The sequence below is a fragment of the Ostrinia furnacalis genome, unplaced genomic scaffold, assembly GCF_004193835.3.
Source record: "Ostrinia furnacalis isolate ACB-3 unplaced genomic scaffold, ASM419383v2 OfSCF7604, whole genome shotgun sequence".
Taxonomy (NCBI): domain Eukaryota; kingdom Metazoa; phylum Arthropoda; class Insecta; order Lepidoptera; family Crambidae; genus Ostrinia; species Ostrinia furnacalis.
The window spans coordinates 842,115-854,778 of record NW_021137843.1 but is presented as its reverse complement, the minus strand read 5'-3'; the positions used below and the strand labels follow the sequence as shown (position 1 = coordinate 854,778).

Sequence of the window (12,664 nt, the reverse complement as noted above, 5' to 3'; positions counted from 1 at the left end):
ATATTCCATTCTATAAATACGATGTAAATTAATTCTGTGACGTCAAAGCTAGTGTTGTAAACCATTAACGTCATTTACAGATGTTTCATAAAACGTGATGGTATTTATTACATTAGGAACTGAAAGCTGCCAGGAACTTTAATGTTCGTGTTATAGTCCAGTCATTACGTACATTCAAAAAAGAAAATGAATTTGCGCTTCTAATTTTTTAATATGTTGTAGGGGATACCTAGAAAAGCTTAACTTGAGATTGTCGACCAAGCTTTCCTAGGAGCTTTCGCCGCCATGTTGAAAAAAGGGGTAAAATTTGTTTTTCGGCAATAACTCGGCTATCCGATGAGACTCGAAAATTTTTGTAGGACACTTTTTGTAGCTTTCTTTATGCTCTACAATAACGCCCGAACCATTTTTAGCGTATCATGCATCGTTATCGAGATATCGATCGATAAAGTCAAAAATTTTGGACACAAATTATTTCGGAATAATTAAATAATTAACGTCAGATACGTACAACATAACTTCGAAGGAAAGGTTGCAATCATATTCGACGGTTATCCGACTGATATGACACTCGCTGGAACGAAAACTTCGGAAAGAGTACGACGTTCGAGAAAAAACCAATCGCCGGAGTTCACATTCGATGAGACAACTACTCCAAAAGTTAGCCAGGAGAAGTTTCTCACAAGGGATCAAAACAAGAACCAACTAATACAAATGCTTTGCCGTTACTTAAAAAAAAGTAATTAAAAAGTAATTAAAAGTAATTAAATTTTACTTTTTACTTTTTAATTAATTATTTAATTATTTCGGAATTTTTCATATTTATTAAGACCCAAAGAAAAAAAAAGAAAAAAACAAAAATTGTGTCCAAAATTTTTGACTTTATCGATCGATATCTCGATAACGATGCATGATACGCTAAAAATGGTTCGGGCGTTATTGTAGAGCACAAAGAAAGCTACAAAAAGTGTCCTACAAAAATTTTCGAATCTCATCGGATAGCCGAGTTATTGCCGAAAAACAAATTTTAAGCGTTTTCCAAGATGGCGGCGAAAGCTCCTAGGAAAGCTTGGTCGACAATCTCAAGTTAAGCTTTTCTAGGTATCCCCTACAACATATTAAAAAATTAGAAGCGCAAATTCATTTTCTTTTATTTGCCTTTTTTTCGGACGAAATGACTGGACTATTACTCAAGAATGTTCAATGCTAATTTATATTTTATAATATTACTAAGTAAACAGATGCATGAATGGATGAATGAAACCTTTATTTGGCACAATACGAACTTACGAATTGAGCCCCTTTAACTTAAGGCATTACTGCTAAAATGAATAAGCTAATTCAATAGACCACAGCCATAATACGAGTATGATTCCATAGTCGTTACCTTACAGGATAGGAATTCTAATTAGCGTGCGACCTAGGTGGTAATAGAAATCAATTGGTTTCAATGGTCCTAGCAGACTGCGAAAGGAACTGCCATTTGTTAAGAGGCAGCGCATTGTGCAAAGCGTTGCTTCACAGGGCTCTCACGCTCGAGTACCGTAAGAATGGAGTAAGTAATCAATCTGCTTGTGGTTCTATTGCTCGAAGGCTCCGTGATTAATGCTTATGGTACCTGTAGGCCTAAGATGCGCGCATCGACAATGACATGATATGATAAGACAATTTTCGATCACGTAGATAATTTTATCATTTTCCCTAACATGGGACCATCGATAGAAAAGTCTATCGACCGCTATCGCGTGATAACCGAATTGTTGCCATATTAAGAAAAAATTGCGTTATTATGTTGGCCAACCTTGAAATATTTTAGCTCATTCGTTCAATCTCGTTCATTTCTGCTACTAATTCGGCTAAAAACACATATCTTAAAGCAGTGAGAACGTCATTAAAAAAAAGTTATGTCAATTTTGTTGACATTACATGACTGCTTGATTGTATTTGTTTGTGTTTTTAAAATTGTATTTTTATGTTTCCAGTCTTATTTTTAATATTTCTAAAGTACGGAAAATATCAAACGAAGAGATAACCAAGTTAAAGAAAAACAATGAAGAATTCCTAATCATACCGACAGTATTAAAGAATGAAGTCTTCAAAATTAACAGAATAACCGAACTCCACTACCTACCCCATAATGCGAGGTTTACAGTAATTATTCAACTTACATGAAGCAGTCAGAAAGTTTATTGAGATTTGAGAAATAAAGTTACACTCATAAGTAGCAAAGTAAGTACCTAAAGTCTAAAATATTAGCTATACTCCGCAGATCTTGATTTTCATAAGTAACAGCACCGGAGAAAAGGAAAAATATCTTTATTCCTACAAATAAGCTTTCACCTTCTTTCCTATATTTATTTCACATAGTTCTTTCACCGTGTAATAATACTGTGATCAATATTTTGTATGTAAACTTAAAATACAAATAGGATTAAGTAAATGTTTCTATTTATGAACTGTTTATGTAATTGTAATATTTATAATTGTGTTTAAATAATATTCTTTCTTTTTTCAGACAGTGGATGAAGAAGTGTGGGATTATGAGTGATTATTTCATTCTAAAGCAGACATAATCAAGTCTTGCTCACTATCATGAAAATTTACAATAACAATCAGCAAGAAAAACTTCAAGGGTACTGGCTAGGCTAACCAATTCATGGAATTCTGTTTGTATTTGAAATTATAAATAGCTATTGTAAAACAAAAGTTTTCCAAATAAAGATTTTGTAAATAATGGTTGAATTATTTTGAAATTACACTGCAATAATGAATTTATTGCCTGCGTCCAGCGCCTTTCTGCTACCATTATGATGTCGTCGGTCCACCTTGTGGGTGGACGTCCCACGCTGCGTATTCCGGTACCCGGCCTCCACCCCAGAACCTTGCTGCCCCATCGGGCAACATGGAAAGCATTGGGGGAGGCCTAAGTTCAGCAGTGGACGTCCTATGGCTGAGATGATGATGAATTTATTATAATGGAATAAATTGTACAAGATTATCATCCTGTCACATTAAAGCCCTTAAAAAAGACCACATGGAGGAATTAGATTGATAGTAATGTGGAATGTATGTATGGTATCACCATCAAGTTATAAAATTAGTAAAATTCATTTATTCTCATTGTTATTATAGCAAGTTTGATTACACATCCCACCCAATGCTAATTTCTGACAATGACCTTGCCACTGTTTGATGTAGACACAAGAAGCTCGGTCACCACATTCCGCCCCATTTTCAATAATTTTACAAGATTATGTACAGATGACAGTAGGTACTTAAATCAAGCTAAACACTGTGGGGTATCTCACGACATTTGCAACTTAATATGTATTGTCTGATGTACTGTTGACTGCCTACCTAAGTAGGTAAGTAATGGTTATTTTACAAGGTAGGTAATGTAATAATTAATATGTGGGTGGGACTGTGGGAGCACTAAGATTTTGCAGCTAGCGATTATAAACTGTCGCAAGATTCGCCTCACACTGATAAACTCTTGAACTAGAACTCAATCTCCACCTAGAAGTAAAAGTATCACAAAGGTGCTAGATTCCTTTCTTTGAATTTTACTAGCCTCAAATTAGTCGTAAAATGTCATTTACCATTATAAATGATAAATAAATAGAGTTAAAGTAGCTTGCAAAAAAGTTAATCTCCTATCGTCTTGCTATCGTGGGCAAGGATCGAGGACGATAAAAACACCACATCCTATCCTATCGTGATGTCAAAATATGATATAGTTAGCGCTTCATGTTAGGGCTTGCCAGGTTTATCACAAAAAAAAAACAAATCTATCACTATCACATTTTGACAGATGACATGATAATTTTCGGGGTGCCATGTTAGCGCCGGTAGATAAAACGATATAGTGACGTCAAAATCGATATAACGCCGCGATAGCAGTTTATCACGGCGCGCATCTTAGCCCTGCTGGAGAAAACCCATTTTATCTAATTGTTTTAAACTATGTTTAAAAGTTTGCACACAGCTCCTTTGTTCACAGCAAGGCAATATGGTTTATAATGTTAAAAAAAGAAGAGAAGATTCACTTTACCTGCCAGGTAAACAAAAACTATAAACAAAACCAAAAATACCCACTTTTACAGCCTCTTAAGTTTAAGTATCGTTCTTTTTGAAAGTGGAGAGGGTCAAATGGATTATTGCATAGATAAGGTAATTATCAACTTCCTATGGGCGTATTGAGAATATAGTATTGTGAAAAATTGGTGACGACTGAAGATATCATATTTTCAGGGTACAGGGGTACAATAATCATATGAGGTTGCAAATCCAACAACTTGGAACTTAAAAAAATAACACAGCAATTATACTTTGCTTTAGTAAGCGTATTACTTTCCCTCTACATTGTAAACTTAATTTACATAGCAGATGTTACACTTACAGGGACAATGGAATCATTCATCTCAGTCTGATGCAGATTGCATTTAGACAAGCGGTGTTAAGTCGGGCCACACGTGCGAGTCAGGCTCCGAGGGATCATTGACTCTCGCAGGTGTCGCGGCGCAGCGGTGACGTCAGCAACCTCTGCGCGAGCCTTATACGGCGCGGCGCCTGCGCATACCACGGTTCTAATGCAGCGTCTTAGGACTTGGCCGAGCGAAATCAGGGCGAACTCGCAACAACGATGGAAGAATTAACAATGAAGAATGTTCACTAATTTTGTTTTTTAGTTTTCTGTATTCTCTGTTAAAAATAAAAAATACACGTGAAAGAATTATTTCGATACGTCAATTAGTTTCCAAGATATTGAATTTTAAAAGTGCGGGCGGCGGCCGGCCCGCCATTTTATNTTTTTGTGAAAATTACTTTTTCTTCAACAATTTTGTCGATCAAAAACTAAAGTTTTAACACGATTACCTTTGAATTGGAATATTTTTAACGTTTTTCGTAATTTTTATCAATAAATTCAACTAGTTTTTGTTCTGTGATTTCATTTTTGTTAAGTCAAACGATTCTGAAATGTCAAGTGGAAAAATACTGGAACTAATAACCCAGTATGAATACTGGCTTACTATCAATAGTACCTAATAACCCGGTATCAATACAGGGTTACTATCAATAGTAGTAGGACTGTCAATGTCATAGCTGGGTTGATTCAGTGTTGGACATGTAATAGTCATTTTTTTCTAAAAAAAATCAACTTTGAATTCAAAACACATTAATTTTTTTCTTGATTCTTTAGTTTTTTTGATACCTATGTAAATGGTTCCGTTTACAATTTAACCCTCAAGGCTTCAATGTGCATTTAACATTGGAATCTAAATAATGCCACAGAATAATAATAAATAAGTACTACGTACCTACAGAAGTTTTACTTCGCGAAGGCATTTAAAAAAATGTATGCTCAATGTCATTAACAATATGGTGTAATTTAGCCTGTCTCAAGAGTCAAGCACCATTTTGTTGACAAACGTCAGTGATCGGCGCTGCGCCGAAGCTATAGGGCTGACTTCGGTAAAATGATGTGACGTGAGGTGCAAAACTGCGGAAAATGGCGGAGGAAATACATGATTTAGCATGAATTATCGTGAATAATATTAACTACTTATTTTCCTCTCAGTGTCTTGAGGCAACTTAAAAAAGTACATTCTGTGTTTTTATTATTATTTAGGAAGTTAAATACTGCACAGTATTTAGTACACCATTTTCTTTATTTTCTTCCATCATACACAAGAATACGCGTGCGTGAGTCAATGTTCGCTCGTATGTGAGGCCTTGTCGAATAGTATCCTGTAGGTGGGCCATCGTGCGTGTTTTGTTTTCGATGTAAACTCGTGGAGATGAACAGGCCTGATAATAATGCTTCAACCACACCAACGCGTGCAAATCGCCATCGCCGGCGNGACTTGGTTTTTTTGACAAGTATTGTTTTTGATGGGATATCCGTTTTCTAGTGAGCGGACGCTGTGAATGTACGTCACACGGGGTCACGTGACCGTCGGCGGGACTCAATATTTAAGCGAACTTTGAATGCCTATAAAATCATAACTACTGGGTATTTTTGAATGAAATAAAAACTAATGTATTTGTAAATGTAAAAGCTTAACTGTAACATAGGTTTCAAGTGATTTTGCATACCTAGTAACATTCTCAATTATTGCAATTGAACAATATTCCATCGAATACCACCGTTCTGAATGTTCCGTAGCGTACATAGCTAGTTATTTGGATTACTCTTACCTCCCACACTTTGGTAGTCACACAGGTAATTTGCATTTGAAAATGTACTGTGGATTATGGATCGAAGATGATAAGCTCTACTTATTATTGAGAATAACTAAATGGACTTTATTATTCCAATAGAAAACAATTTATATGACAAGAAACAGTCCGATTACAATCAAAGTTTATGATGCATTTCAAAAGAGAAAGGGTAATCCGATATAACATCAGCAACAGGCAGTAAAGCACCATTAATTAAGAAGAAAATAAGATCAATTGGTTCTTAGAGCCAGTGTCGAATAACATAGGCATTTAAAACACATCAGATAATTTTAACTATTTCCTTAAAAGAAAGACTCTATCAAAAATCAAATATGATAATGCAATAAGTGAAGATATAATGATAAATAAATACCTATAAACGCTCGACTTGTCTTTATAATTTAACACAAATCAATTTTATCGTATCATTTGCGCTAACTTGCAATGCCAAGAAGTGTCTTTTTGCACCATAATGGTAATGGAGAATTGTATGACATCTGCAGAAACGAAAGAAACTTTATAGCCTCATTTTATAATACGTACGACGGCCTCCGTCGCCTGCTGCCTGCCATTTTAGGCTGTCCTCTCCGAAGTCTCGAATCAGTTTTTATTTCTAACTCCGCAAGGAAAGCTGTCCTTAACTCAGCCGATACACATATCAAAGGCCTCGTTAATAAAAGAAATCAGTGCCTCGCATCGGCCGGCCCGCCCTCCGTATTTGGCTTGAAAATGCACATTTTTATGGTCACGTTATAAAAGGATAGGAATCTTATACAGATGCTGGCCGGCTGAAGTGCAAGAACCGTCCTGAGGCTACCAAATAGGGCGGATGCCTGCTTAATTATTTGTTACGAACACTGGTGCATTAATGGTTTCTCAAAAGATGACAAGTAAAAAGTGAGTGATTTATGTTTTAAAAGCGCTTTGTATGCAAATCAGCGTTCTAGGGCCGTTGGTTTCCTAGCAGCAAAATAAGGAGCAGACGTCGTTAAAAGTTAAACGAATGCGAATTCTGCGTAAGAAGTTAATTTCCTAAGCGGTATGCATTATGCACCATGCATATGCAGCCGGGCGGCTATCTGCACTCTGCAGCGTCACCGGCGCCGCGCTATCAACCTGCTGCCTACATACTGCGCCCATTAGTCACCAGGCCACTACCGCCGACACCTCGCCACAGGCTGACCACGACAGCCGATACACATTGTCACCACTCACATAGAGGAACAAAGATTTATGTAGAGTTTATTGATGCCTTCGATACAAAGTTTTTGATGAAACAGGACACGAAGATTCCTATCCATAAAATCAAATACCAATTATTTTCAAATGAAGACAGAATTTTGACAAAATCTGGAGACATGTCATTTTGCAAACACTTTAGTAGAGTGTAACTTTAGACTTACAACCACATGACTTAACTCATGTGCTATCAATTACCAGCTTTTACTTTTTGGACTATGCTACTGACATCATACTCGTACTGATGCCACTGGGCTCCATCATCGGCCTTTGTCAATACTCGTACATTTGCAATCGGGGGCTTTATTTCAATTGTTGTTGCATAATCCTCACAACAATGCCCATTCTATTGATTCTATTCATAAGCGAATTGTACGTATTTTTACGCGTCTGACAAGAGTTACCACCATCCTAGTCATTATAAGCTATGTATTGTTTAGGTACTCGTATCCTATATTAAAATGGAATTCCTAAGAATAAGTAATGGAATCTTACCTAATATGAAATGTCTAATTCAAGTTATTATGATCCATAAAAGTAAATTAAAAAGTCTTATCATAATAAGAATATTAAATAGGTTGAATTTTCCATAAAAAGGCCTCAAAAGTGGATTACTATATAATTTGGGTATGCTAACCTGTTATAACAATACATTTTTAGATTTTAATCAAAATGAAATTGGTGAGCAAAACTTATTAGAATTTTTATAAGCATGTCATTGATAGAGGCTGTATAAAAACATGAATGCCGCGCCTTATATCGGCCTAATTTAAATTCCAGCGTAATCCAGAAAATTATAACGACATTGAATGACTCGCCAGAATATACGACAAGTGTGAGCTTTCACAACTTCGTTGGTTCCGTAGCTTACTCTTGCCAGAAGCAAGCAATACGAGGAAATGTTTTTTAAAAATAAAAAAAGATTTAAAAAAAAGTTACTGAAAATGAACATGAAACCTAAAATTATTTATAGGTTCTAAGTATCTATTTTACGCACTTGCAAATCTGGCAAAGCTTTAGACCGGCGTGTCTAAAAATAAAGTAAATAGTATTATGTTTAATGTATCTAACTACCTATGTTCTGAAATACTTTCCTACATCTAAGTAGAACTTACTTACGCATACGGAACGCTAAAAATCATCTTATTAACAAATCTTCGGAAACTTGACGTCTTTGAGGCTTTTAAACAGAACAAAAAACACAAACGTTTCTTCAATACAAAAATGCACCTGAGAATGAAGGCGGGACCATTTGACTAATATCTCGATTATAACAAATAAGCGGAACCGTCTCGTCGCATACATTCGTTGTCTATTGCTGGCTTGGTTCGAATTAAGTTGATTTGTTTTGGATGCGTACACGCATTGGACGCTGCGGAGATCGATGTTGTATTCACCGAGTTGTATGTTTGTGTGAGAAAATCTCAGGTAGTGGTTAATAATTCGTTTAGGCCGGGTTGCGCCCACGTTTTTTCTCGCGGCCACACAGGTGCACCGCGCCTTCCAATTTACTATTCCGTGGCCGGCCCGGACGCTGCCGTCTGCGACGCTCTTTGTTGCTAGGTTTTGTGACGACTCTACATGCCTCACTTGGACACACGTGTGCTGTTAATGATAGATACTATACATGCCTACAAATAACTCATACCTATTACGACTTCAAATGAATGCGCTAAATGATTTATCACATAATTATGTTTTCATTATATTTTATATCCTTGTATTTGTTGACGCAACAAAATAATGGCCTCAGATGTTTTTATTGCGAAAACATGAAGTGGGATGGTAGCAAAAAATCATCAAAAACCAGATTAATAATCAACAGACACATTAAAAGGTGAGTTATTTATGATTAAATCAATTAATTACATTTTTTTTATTTAATTGGGCTACTTGCAATAAAACTGATTGCAGTCTAGTATTTCTCAATTAAGAGGTTCTCTTTACGACACAACAAATATTAATTGGGATATTATACAGACAGTGGCTACTGCGAGCTAAGATATTACGATATAAAATTTGATTAAAAGTTAGAAGCTAAGATCCTATTTGTGTTGCTTCACATATTTTTCGTGTTAAAGTCTTGATTATGAAAAGAATTCCGAGAAAACAAAATACAGGCAAAATTCACAACAACTTTGCACATTTAAGTCTTAACAATTAATACCTATTTAGCTCTACAAATGCCCGTTACTCAGTGGTGTTGTTAAAGTCTACTTAGTATCATTTCGCGGAGTATAGAATCAGTACAAATAACCAATGCTATGAGGTTTCTTTGCGGGCTTTTTGTCGCGTCTCGGTAACTATAGTATCTATTGTCCGATCGACACGACCGCCTAACACCTAATACTACTTAACTCTACCTACGTTAGAATAAAGCTCATTTTCCTTGAGCCGCACTGGATTTTCACGGGATCATTGACTTGATAGTGAAACCTATCACACTCAAAAAGCAAAATCTTTTATTGTGATTGCTAAAGTCCGTTTAAGGATTGCGAGAGAAAACTTGCGTGTTGTTTTATTTATAAGCTCTACGATAACTTCCGATCCATAGCTACTATTTATGAAAAGCGATATTAGGCGGTTTTGATGTTGTGATAATTAAATGATTTGTGAACTCATTTAGCAAATGCAGGCTTTCTTATCAAAAATCTTAGGGTTCTTTCTACAGACTGACAACTGAGATAGGTAGGTACTGAACTTTAAATATTTGTATCGCTATCGTAGGTAGGCAAGTGGTAGCCGGTGACGCCGACAATCGGAATGCTAATCGTCTCACGTATCTACGGGAAGTGTTCGCTTACAAAGGCTCGATACCACTTCGGGCAAGCAATAAAGCTGGCGCCATTTTGGATTCGTATTGTCGCCGACGCAGAAGCATTGTCGCTGGGAGGTCGCGTCCGGCGCCGGGCATTTGCATCGACGCGACGAGAATCGATTACACCTTCCAAATCAACCGAAATCGATTACAAACATCGCCATATAACGCCTACGTGTATAGAGATATGGATGGTCTCTACAAATTCTTCGATTAATATTCGAAATACTCGTCATTAATGCCGGTGCTGGGGTCTCCGCTGAATATGCATTAGAGTTCCCATGAATAAAGTTTGATTATAATTGCTAGGGCTACGGTTCTCGCTATTAGTTTTTCCCTTTGTTGGCTAGCAATTATATGTCGAATCGTTTTATCCATCAAATGTCTCGCGGACAAGTGCAGCATCAGCGACAGGTGGCCCCGCACGTGCCCGCTCGAATAAAACGCAATGAATGTCAAATGTCTTCTCGCCAATCTGCGCAAAGCACATCCAGAAATCATAAGGAACCTTCTTTGAAAACCATAAAACACATTTTACGTCGCCCTCCGGACCACATAGGTCTTTTTACGCCGGATGAAATCCGAAGATACTTTCTGATTCCATATCATTAAGATATTTATTGCGTGCAGTGCGCCACCGTTTAATTCTGGCGGCTGCGCCGGGGGTCATAGGAGTTAGTTTCGGGCGCAGCGCGCGCGCCGCGTCGAGGGTTAATTCGCCACCCTCTATGACTGTCTGACTTTTCATTATCGAGATGTTTTATTAAAGAAGGGCATGGTGCATGTCTGGTTGGGGGAGAATTAGGGCTATCTCTAAAACCAATATACCGTTTATATTTATGTCATTTTGCAGAATTTAATTGACTTAAAAGTGACGTCGATTAATAGAGCTTTTTAGCAGATTTAGTTTCAGTTATGTACCTAGGTACATTACAATCTTTACCTGCTGCCACGGCTTTGACATAACAGAGTATCATGACATGTGAAGGTTTGCCAATAAGTATTATGTTTGAATTCACCTAGATTTGCATCAAGAGTATCGATGCCACAGTCACAAAACAAACTGTTAGTTAAAACGCTTTTATATTTTAAACTTTGCAACCCTACCCGGATTTTGCGTGCGTACCATTATGGAGCACAGGGTGGCAGCTCGCCGCGGGCGTAGGAGGGATGTTTACACCCGGATTGAGGGCTGGTTATATTGCATTCCTATACACTCGCCCGACTATACCGCTTGCTGACGTACGCTTGCGTCATTTAATCCTCAGATTAATATGCAAAAACAAGCATTTTTTTTTTCAAAATGTGTACCGTTATCAGCAAAATTGAGGTATCAGTACTCTATCTATTGACTGGATAAAGCTTTTATTCACTCATGAAAAAGAAAGCTGCACAGACTGCATTACTGTAGTACAGACAGTAATTGACCGGTGACACATCGCCACTCAACAAGCCGCAATAATTCAATAAACGGGTCCGCGTTAATTTCCACGAAACTTTGTTTGACAAACATCATAGACAAAGACAATGCCACGCGCCGAAACCAAACATTCGACTGTGACTCACTCACTCGGCAACTGTCAATGAGTGCATCACCTCACTCGCAGTAACTGTATAACGATGATAGAGGTCCTCAGTCTAAAATAGAGCTCGACTTGGGACGATAGGATACACTTACATAGCACATACCTATTTGCTCCTGAAAGAGTTATGTACCATTGAAAATGTATTTAATCACTTTGCTGGGTCGCTTTTCCGACTTTCCACAATAATTGCAATTTTCTCAGGAAAAACCACATCCACCACAACATACTCGTACTTATTTGTGGTTTAATTATGAATAAACTGTGGTTGTATTCAGAATATTTTTATCTCTCCCATAGGTTTGTGCCAGGATAGGGATGAAAAGCCTTGAAGCTTTTATTTCGGGTCAACAACGACTACTTATATCCTTATATTTTTTATTTTTTCGATACTGTCAAAGTAAAAGTGTCTGCTGTCTGCATATCAGCATCCTATTCGCTACGGGACTATTCCCACCTCTCGTTCCCACCACTGCAACTCCTGTGTAGCCAGGATCTACAGCTTGACCGCCACAAAAACCCAACCAATGAAGGTCAAGTTTGTCCCGGGGGAAAGTTAAACTGTCATTGGACCCGCAACGAAATTAATCAGAAGAACATAGGAGGAGTTCGAAATTAAGGTTCGACTTCCCTCCATTGCAAAGCGGATGACAGGTGACAAACAAAGGTTTAAAAACCTTTAAGAAAAAGATTATGCACCACGGACAATAAATTAAATTAAGGGGGCCTATCTTATGAGCAATTAGCAACTACCTGCCAATAATATTTTTCACAAAATCGCTTAAAAGCACGGAAATTTTTC

The 12,664-nt window shown here is 37.2% G+C and overlaps 1 long non-coding RNA gene across 1 annotated transcript; it reads left to right on the top strand.

Moving 5' to 3' along the window:
• The first annotated feature begins 1,625 nt into the window (after window positions 1-1,625).
• Window positions 1,626-3,783, top strand: LOC114365579 (uncharacterized). The gene is made up of 2 exons (XR_003656965.1): window positions 1,626-2,229; window positions 2,516-3,783. It is a non-coding gene; the product is annotated as an uncharacterized LOC114365579 (long non-coding RNA).
• The last annotated feature ends 8,881 nt before the right edge of the window (window positions 3,784-12,664 follow it).